General features: G+C 51.6%; 1 protein-coding gene across 3 annotated transcripts in view; it reads right to left on the minus strand.

The window, feature by feature from the left end:
* ADA2 (adenosine deaminase 2) overlaps positions 1 to 7197 on the minus strand; it is an 80056-nt gene extending 72859 nt beyond the window's left edge. The window contains exon 1 of one of the 3 annotated variants that reach the window (XM_075602420.1): positions 6890 to 7197. The gene's annotated coding sequence lies outside the window, so the exon portion shown is untranslated. Of the gene's footprint in view, positions 1 to 6507; positions 6601 to 6889 lie in introns of those variants that run through there. The other 2 variants (XM_075602419.1, XM_075602421.1) reach the window with 2 other exon arrangements.
* Positions 7198 to 9501: the final 2304 nt, after the last annotated feature.

A 9501-nucleotide genomic window follows, 5' to 3' on the forward strand; every position in this document is an offset into this window, starting at 1 on the left:
TGACGCCCCCCCCCCCTCCCTTTGACGCCCCCCCCTCCCTTTGACGCCCCCCCCCCCTCCCTTTGACGCCCCCCCCCCCTCCCTTTGACGCCCCCCCCCCTCCCTTTGACCCCCCCCCCCTCCCTTTGACCCCCCCCCCCTCCCTTTGACCCCCCCCCTCCCTCCCTTTGACCCCCCCCCCTCCCTCCCTTTGACCCCCCCCCCCTCCCTCCCTTTGACGCCCCCCCCCCTCCCTCCCTTTGACGCCCCCCCCCCTCCCTTTGACGCCCCCCCCCCCCTCCCTTTGACGCCCCCCCCCTCCCTTTGACGCCCCCCCCCTCCCTTTGACGCCCCCCCCCCTCCCTTTGACGCCCCCCCCCCTCCCTTTGACGCCCCCCCCCCCCTCCCTTTGACGCCCCCCCCCCCTCCCTTTGACGCCCCCCCCCCCCTCCCTTTGACGCCCCCCCCCCCCTCCCTTTGACGCCCCCCCCCCCCTCCCTTTGACGCCCCCCCCCTCCCTTTGACGCCCCCCCCCCCCCTCCCTTTGACGCCCCCCCCCCCCCTCCCTTTGACGCCCCCCCCCCCTCCCTTTGACGCCCCCCCCCCCCCTCCCTTTGACGCCCCCCCCCCCCCTCCCTTTGACGCCCCCCCCCCTCCCTTTGACGCCCCCCCCCCCTCCCTTTGACGCCCCCCCCCCTCCCTTTGACGCCCCCCCCCCCCCTCCCTTTGACGCCCCCCCCCCCTCCCTTTGACGCCCCCCCCCCCTCCCTTTGACGCCCCCCCCCCCCTCCCTTTGACGCCCCCCCCCCCTCCCTTTGACGCCCCCCCCCCCTCCCTTTGACGCCCCCCCCCCTCCCTTTGACGCCCCCCCCCCCTCCCTTTGACGCCCCCCCCCCCTCCCTTTGACGCCCCCCCCCTCCCTTTGACGCCCCCCCCCTCCCTTTGACGCCCCCCCCCCTCCCTTTGACGCCCCCCCCTGCCTTTGACGCCCCGCGCGCACACACTGACTGACTGCCGCACGCACGCACACACTGACTGACGCGCACACAAAGCCTGACTGACGCACGCACACACTGACTGAGGCACACACTGACTGTGTGTGCGTCAGTCAGTCTGTGTGTGTTTGTGTTTCTGCCTCAGACTCACTGACGCGCGAGCAAACACACAGTGACTGACGCACACACGCTACATGAAGCTGTAAAGGAGGGAGGGAGGGGGGGGACTGGATTGATGTGAATGGGGGACAAACAGAGAGAGGGGGGAGGAGAGAGAGGAACGGGAACATTACATCCCGGGCAACGCCGGGTCTCTCAGCTAGTATATATATATATATCTGTATATGTATATGTATATATATATATATAAAATCTACTCGCCACCTAGTACCACACGCGTGCTGCTTGGGCCAATAGGAGCTCGCCACGATGTTAAATCCACTCGCCCGGGGCGAGCAAATGTATAGGTTTGTCGAACACTGCACACACATATATATATATATATATATATATATATGTATGTATATGTATATATACACACACACACACATATATGTGTATATATATGTGTGTGTATGTATATATATATATATATATATATATATATATATATATATAATATATATATATATATATATATATATATATATATATATATATATATATATATATATATATATATATATATATATATATATACTGAGTTAAGTTATGGTGAGTAAAAAAAGTGACAAAAACCCTCCACAGGAAAGCAAATATAGCTGTATGCTCATCTGCATGTCTTAGGCAGGTCTGCAACCCCGCCTTTCCCCATTATCACCCAGCATACAGCACTTCCACTGCAGCAAGGGATTCTGGGAAATGACATGCAAATGAGCACACAGTGTCACTTTTTGCCTCAATAACCATTTTTTAACATGGTATTTGCATATATATATATACTGTATATCAAAGTCACGAATCTGGTGCCGTTTTGAATAACTCACGCACATTGGAAAATAATCACCCTCAAAGTGAGAGCAAGGTTATGTCATTTTCTGAGCCGTGGAATTCGCCCTGGAAACATTCGCATTGAGTTTGGTGCGTGTCAGTAATATTGAGCTCACACAGTTTACGTCCCCTCGGGCTGCAGCACTGCCCCGGATTTTATGTTGATCGAGCAGAAAGCAAACTGGTTTTTGACCCATTGTAGGAACAATCGTTAGAGCGCACACATCATGGGGAGATGGTATAGAGATCAGGGGGCATGAGGGTATATAGATCGGGGGGCATGAGGGTATATAGATCGGGGGCATGAGGGTATAGAGATCGAGGGGAGACGGTATAGAGATCAGGGGGAGTGAGGGTATATAGATCAGGGGGGCGTGAGGGTATAGATATTGAGGGGAGATGGTATAGAGATCATGGGGAGTGAGGGTATAGATATCGAGGGGAGACGGTATAGAGATCAGGGGGAGTGAGGGTATATAGATCAGGGGGCGTGAGGGTATAGATATTGAGGGGAGATGGTATAGAGATCAGGGGGAGTGAGGGTATAGATATCGAGGGGAGACGGTATAGAGATCAGGGGGAGTGAGGGTATAGATATCGAGGGGAGACGGTATAGAGATCAGGGGGAGTGAGGGTATAGATATCGAGGGGAGACGGTATAGAGATCAGGGGGAGTGAGGGTATAGATATCGAGGGGAGACGGTATAGAGATCAGGGGGAGTGAGGGTATAGATATCGAGGGGAGACGGTATTAGAGATCAGGGGGAGTGAGGTTATATAGATCAGGGGGCGTGAGGGTATAGATATTGAGGGGAGATGGTATAGAGATCAGGGGGAGTGAGGGTATAGATATCGAGGGGAGACGGTATAGAGATCAGGGGGAGTGAGGGTATAGATATCGAGGGGAGACGGTATAGAGATCAGGGGGAGTGAGGGTATAGATATCGAGGGGAGACGGTATAGAGATCAGGGGGAGTGAGGGTATATAGATCAGGAGGCGTGAGGGTATAGAGATCGAGGGGAGACGGTATAGAGATCAGGGGGAGTGAGGGTATATAGATCAGGGGGAGTGAGGGTATAGAGATCGAGGGGAGACGGTATAGAGATCGTGGGAGTAGCATAGAGATGGCATAAAGATCAGGGGAGACAGCATAGAGATCAGGTGGGGTGAGACGGGATAGAGATCGGGGGATGAGACGCATAGAGATATGGAGGGGAGAGACGCATAGAGATCGGGGGACGGGGGGAGACGGCATTGAGATCGGGGGACGGGGGGGAGACGGCATAGAGATCGGGGGGGTGAGATGGCAATAGAGATCTGGGGGGGAGCGACGGCATAGAGATCGGGGGACAAGCGGGAGACGGCATAGAGATCAGGGGGGAGATGGCATAGAGATCAGGGGATTGGGTGGGAGACGGCATGGAGATCGGGGGTTGGAGATGGCAGAGAAATCGGGGGACGGGTGGGGGGAGACGGGATAGAGATCGGGGGGGTAGGAGACGCAGAGAGATCAGGGGAGATGCCATAGATTGGGAGGGTGATGATATAATGCAGAATAATTGGAGCATACCCACATTATAAAAATGATGTAATAGGTTATCCACAGTCCCAAGACCTCTCGGCAGGCCCCTCAGGGGCTAATATTTTATTATTATAATTATCATTATTATTATTAAACAGATCGTGCAGCTGAGACTTGAACCCAAGCAAATTAAGCTATTGTCACTGAAGGGGTTAATAACATGATTGACAGAAAAAGGCTCTCTAACAAATTGATGTGTATTCAGTAAAGGGATCATCTGATTTCTCCTGCGGGATTTGGGTCCGGGCCAGAACCGCTCATTATAGGGAAGAGGAAATGTGTTTAGGTTTCTGTGTTTCTCTTCTTCTTGTGACCTTTAGCTCAGGGCTAATATCACTGCGTCTGAAGCCGGTTCCTACCCCAGTGTCTGCTCCCTATGCCTCCAGCACCGGGATTAGATTGTAAACTCACTGTGCAGCAAGAGAGATTGAAAACGCGGTTCGCAGATCGTATTTAAATCCCTTTTTTTTTAGTTTTTTACAATTCGTTGCTGGCCTCTCCGGCACTGAAAAGGGTTAAATGGCAGCATTTCTGGCACAACTTCTACTATTTGGGGAGGGAAGATTAAAGTATTCTCCACAAACAGAGTATTACCAGGGGTGCAGTATTTCCCGGGGTGCAGTATTTCCCGGGGTGCAGTATTGCCTGGGGTGCAGTGTTACCAGGGGTGCAGTGTTGCAGTGTTGCCAGGGGTGCAGTGTTACCAGGGGTGCAGTGTTACCAGGGGTGCAGTGTTACCAGGGGTGCAGTGTTACCAGGGGTGCAGTGTTACCAGGGGTGCAGTGAGTGTCAGTGTTACGAGGGGTGCAGTTTTACTAGGAGTGCAGTGTTACCAGGGGTGCAGTGTTACCAGGGGTGCAGTGAGTGTCAGTGTTACCAGGGGTGCAGTGTTACCAGGGGTGCAGTGAGTGTCAGTGTTACGAGGGGTGCAGTGTTACCAGGAGTGCAGTGTTACCAGGGGTGCAGTGAGTGTCAGTGTTACCAGGGGTGCAGTAAGTGTCAGTGTTACCAGGGGTGCAGTAAGTGTCAGTGTTACCAGGGGTGCAGTGAGTGTCAGTGTTACCAGGGGTGCAGTGTTACCAGGGGTGCAGTGTTACCAGGGGTGCAGTGTTACCAGGGGTGCAGTGTTGGTGCTATTGCATGAACCCACTCAGACACTTTAACTTAAGGGTGGCCAATTCCAGTCCTCAACGGCCACCAACAGGTCAGGTTTTCAAGATATCCCTGCTTCAGCACAGGTGGTGCAGTCCAACTAAACCACTGATTGTGAACCACTGAACCACTGACTGTGCAGAAGCAGAGATATCCGGAAAACCTGACCTTTTGGTGGCCCCTGGAGTTTTGGAGGATTGGAGTTGCCCACCCCTGCTTTAACTCCTTCACTGCTAGAGGGGTCAACAATGCATTCAAAGTATATCCGCGTCAGTTTCACCGTTTCGGTCTAATGGATCTTAGGCTAAAAAGCCAAACTTCAAACTGTGAATCCCACAAAGTATACTATGCATTCTGATTCCCCAGGGGCTAGTTGAGTGATCCCACCTGAGTGCTGCAAGAACGCAGTGCGGATCCCACCCGAGTGATGTGAGAACTGTGCGGATCCCACCCGAGTGATGTGAGAACTGTGCGGATCCCATCCGAGTGATGTGAGAACTGTGCGGATCCCACCTGAGTGATATGAGAACTGTGCAGATCCCACCTGAGTGATGTGAGAATGCTGTGCGGATCCCACCTGAGTGATGTGAGAATGCTGTGTGGATCCCACCTGAGTGATATGAGAATGCTGTGCGGATCCCACCCGAGTGATGTGAGAATGCTGTGCTGATCCCACCTGAGTGATATGAGAACTGTGCAGATCCCACCCGAGTGATGTGAGAATGCTGTGCGGATCCCACCTGAGTGATGTGAGAACGCTGTGCGGATCCCACCTGAGTGATGTGAGAATGCTGTGCGGATCCCACCCGAGTGATATGAGAATGCTGTGCGGATCCCACCCGAGTGATGTGAGAACGCTGTGCGGATCCCATCCGAGTGATGTGAGAATGCTGTGCGGATCCCATCCGAGTGATGTGAGAACTGTGCAGATCCCACCTGAGTGATGTGAGAACACTGTGCGGATCCCACCTGAGTGATATGAGAATGCTGTGCGGATCCCACCTGACTGATGTGAGAACGCTGTGCGGATCCCACCCGAGTGATGTGAGAACGCTGTGCGGATCCCACCCGAGTGATGTGAGAACGCTGTGCGGATCCCACCCGAGTGCGGATCCCACCCGAGTGATGTAAGAACGCTGTGCGGATCCCACCTGAGTGATATGAGAATGCTGTGCGGATCCCACCTGAGTGATGTGAGAATGCTGTGGGGATCCCACCTGAGTGATGTGAGAATGCTGTGCGGATCCCACCTGAGTGATATGAGAATGCTGTGCGGATCCCACCTGAGTGATGTGAGAATGCTGTGCGGATCCCACCCGAGTGATGTGAGAATGCTGTGCGGATCCCACCCGAGTGATGTGAGAATGCTGTGCGGATCCCACAGCTGCAGTGATCAGGTCTGAGTTAGAATGAAAAGAAAGTCAGAGAAAAAAAAATATATATATATATAACTGACAGAAAAAGTAACGGTGAAATGTGTCATCAGGATAAACAGGGAAAAGCAGAGAGGATTCCTTAATAGAACGTATGATCCATCTGAGTGGGATTAGATAGTTTCAGTGTCATACACAACACTGCTATATACATCAACATAAGGAAGAACTTAACACAACCTGCTGCGATAACCTTATAGCTACCAAAGGGACCAGTGCGGGACTGTGTGGCAGGCACCCTTGGCAAGGAAGAGGTTAACTCTCACCAGGGGCATTCTCCTGTGCCCAATGTATAGTAGGCGGGTGCAGCATTTAGATGGGGGGTGGGGGGGGGCGGGGTGCATGCAGAGGGGGGGGGGGGCGTGGATCACAGACCTGGGTTATTTTTCTGGGCTCAGCTGTTTGCCCCCTGGAGTCAGATCCCTTCCGATCCTCCCTCTCTGCCTCCAGATCTCAAACAGCTGAGCGAGACACACAAACTCAACTACCATCTGCTCCCCATCCCCCCCTCACCCACGTCACCAGCAGGGGCCGACCCGGCCAATCAGAAGCAGCCCCTCTGCACGCCCATAGACTGCAGGATTTAAGGTGGACTCTTTACAGAGAGCTCTCGGCAGCAACACGGTTCGTTGGGTGAACCTTGGCGACGGACGCTGTCACAGGGGTCAGCAACGCAATGTTTTGCACTGTACTGCTAGTCCCTCTGGGATTCGGAAGGGTTATAAAAAAAAATGTGCAGCGTTAGTGTTTGAAATACCTGTGAGGCTGTAACAGGAGGTCCGGAGATACTCCGCGGTGGTATGGGGAGAAATCAGGACAGGTTCTCAGTACCGGTCTTCCATGCTGCAGCGCCTCCAGCCAGTGAGGATGCCGAGGCAGCCAGGATGGTCCCCACTGACACTCAGATGATGTTTAATAAAGATAGCCATATTATAGTCCAACTTGTCTTTATTCATAGTCTGGTTCACAGCAGTGACAGTCCTGGAGCCACACTCCCTTTGCAGAAGGTCCTGTGGGCCCCATCCCAGCTCGTTACCCCTGATGATACATAGGGTAATATATCCTTCCACTCCGCAAGGGGAGGGAGGACAGACTCCTCACTTCTGGGAGTGTCAGTATCTATCCCCAGGGGGTGGCTTGCAACCCTGCCCCATAACAGGGCAGGTCTGATACTGACAGGCATCACGTTTTATTCAGGTGACCCAGCCAGTATTCCCCCCCCCCCCCACCCCCCCCATGCCTGACACCCTCAGGTTGTTGCTAGGCCTGCCCCTGGATACAGTAGCAATGCATCCAGGCTGCAATAACAAGCTAGGCCCATTGAAAGAGCTTATCCCTCACAGAGCCTGTACCTAACAGGACTTATACTGTTAGGGCCCAAAAGAAGGATAGCGGTCGGAGGGCTAAGCTATATATTTTTAAATGGCAGATCTTGTTATGCACCAGTCTATTACAACAGTTCTCTTTCCATTAGAGCAGGGCTGCTCAACTCCAGTCTACTGTACAGTTGATATGGTCTACATAGATTTTGCAAAGGCTTTTAATATGTTTCCACACAAGAGGTTAGTATTTAGTGTACAAAATAAAGCAAATTGGACTCAGTAAAGATATTTGCACCTGCATTGAAAACTGGTTAAAGGACAGACAACAGAGGGTTGTCATAAATGGAACGTTTTCAGGTTGGCTAAAGTTGTGAGTGGAGTACCTCAGGGATCGGTGCTGGGACCCCCGCTTTTTAACTTGTTTATTAATGGCCTTGAGGTTGGCATAGAGAGCAAAGTCTCCATCTTTGCCGGTGACACTAAGGCTGCAGCCCCGGTGTCGGCGCTGCACGCGCGCCTGCCAGGCTGGTGGCACGGGCAGCTGAGAGCCCCGGTCTGCACTGAGCTGCAGGGGGAAAGACGTGGTGGGCGTGACGGGGGTGAGGCAGGGGGCGCGGCCATGACATCACCCGGCAGGTTCACCCTCATTGGCTGAACCGCCGGGGGGGCGTGGACAGTTTTTCTGTCTTCAGAAAAATCTGGCCGCGGATTGCAGCGGCCAAGGCAGCAAGCGGGCCCGGCCCCATTGAGGGGCAGTTCTTGTCCCTGCAGCGCTCACCATAGCGCTCGCTGCAGCAGGCACCGGGGACCTGGCCTATATTGTGTAAGGTAGTAAAATCAGAGCAGGAGGTCATTTCTCTCCAGAAGGACTTTGAGAGACTGGAAACGTGGGCAGGTAAATGGCAGATAAGGTTTAATACAGATAAATGTAAGGTTATGCATTTGGGAAACAAGAATAAAAAGGCGACTTACAAATTAAATGGAGATATATTGGGGGAATCCTTGATGGAGAAGGATTTAGGAGTGCTTGTAGACAGCAGGCTTAGCAATAGTGCCCAATGTCATGAAGTAGCTGCAAAGGCAAACAAGATCTTATCTTGCATCAAACGGGCAATGGATGGAAGGGAAGTAAACATAATTATGCCCCTTTACAAAGCACTAGTAAGACCACACCTTGAATATGGAGTACAATTTTGGGCGCCACTCCTTAGAAAAGACATTATGGAACTAGAGAGAGTGCAGAGAAGAGCCACCAAATTAATAAAGGGGATGGACAATCTGACTAATGAGGGGAGGGTAGCTAAATTAGATTTATTTACATTAGAAAAGAGGCGTCTAAGACAGGATATGATAACCATATACAAATATATTCAGGGACAGTACAATGAGCTTTCAAAATAACTATTCATCCCAAGGGCAGTACTAAGGACACGGGGTCATCACTTAACGTTGGAGGAAAGGAGATTTCACCAGCAACAAAGGAAATGGTTCTTTACAGTAAAGACGGTTAAAATGTGGAATTCATTACCCATGGAGGCTGTGATGACAGATACAGTAGATTTGTTAAAAAAAAGGTTGGACATCTTTTTAGAAAGGAAAGGTATACAAGGATATACCAAATAAGTAAACATGGGAAGGATTGGGGGGGGGGGGGGCGGGGTCACATATGAAATTCATCTCCGTCTTTTAACCTTTTCAGGCCTTGTCATGTACGGCACACCTGTGAGCACGTGACCTGCATATAGAGCCAGGGTTAATACACACGGCTACTCTAGCCAACTCACTTTTCTCCTCCACAAGATACTTTCAATGACTTAATATTAAACCTTTACTCTGTTACAATAAAATCTGCTGCCACCACCAAATATAAACGCAAAAATATGTATTTGCCAGGGTCTCCAGTACCTGTTTACTAAAGAAAAACTATGCACTTAATGCACAAAAATGTCAATGTATTGATGTGACTCACGTGTGTGTGTGTAAGTATTAGTTAAGGAAAGTTATGAGGACGTTTAGATATTTAGAAGTTTAAGCGTCATTTTTGTAT

The sequence above is a fragment of the Ascaphus truei genome, chromosome 5 (assembly GCF_040206685.1).
Source record: "Ascaphus truei isolate aAscTru1 chromosome 5, aAscTru1.hap1, whole genome shotgun sequence".
In the NCBI taxonomy this organism is placed as follows: Eukaryota; Metazoa; Chordata; class Amphibia; order Anura; family Ascaphidae; genus Ascaphus; species Ascaphus truei.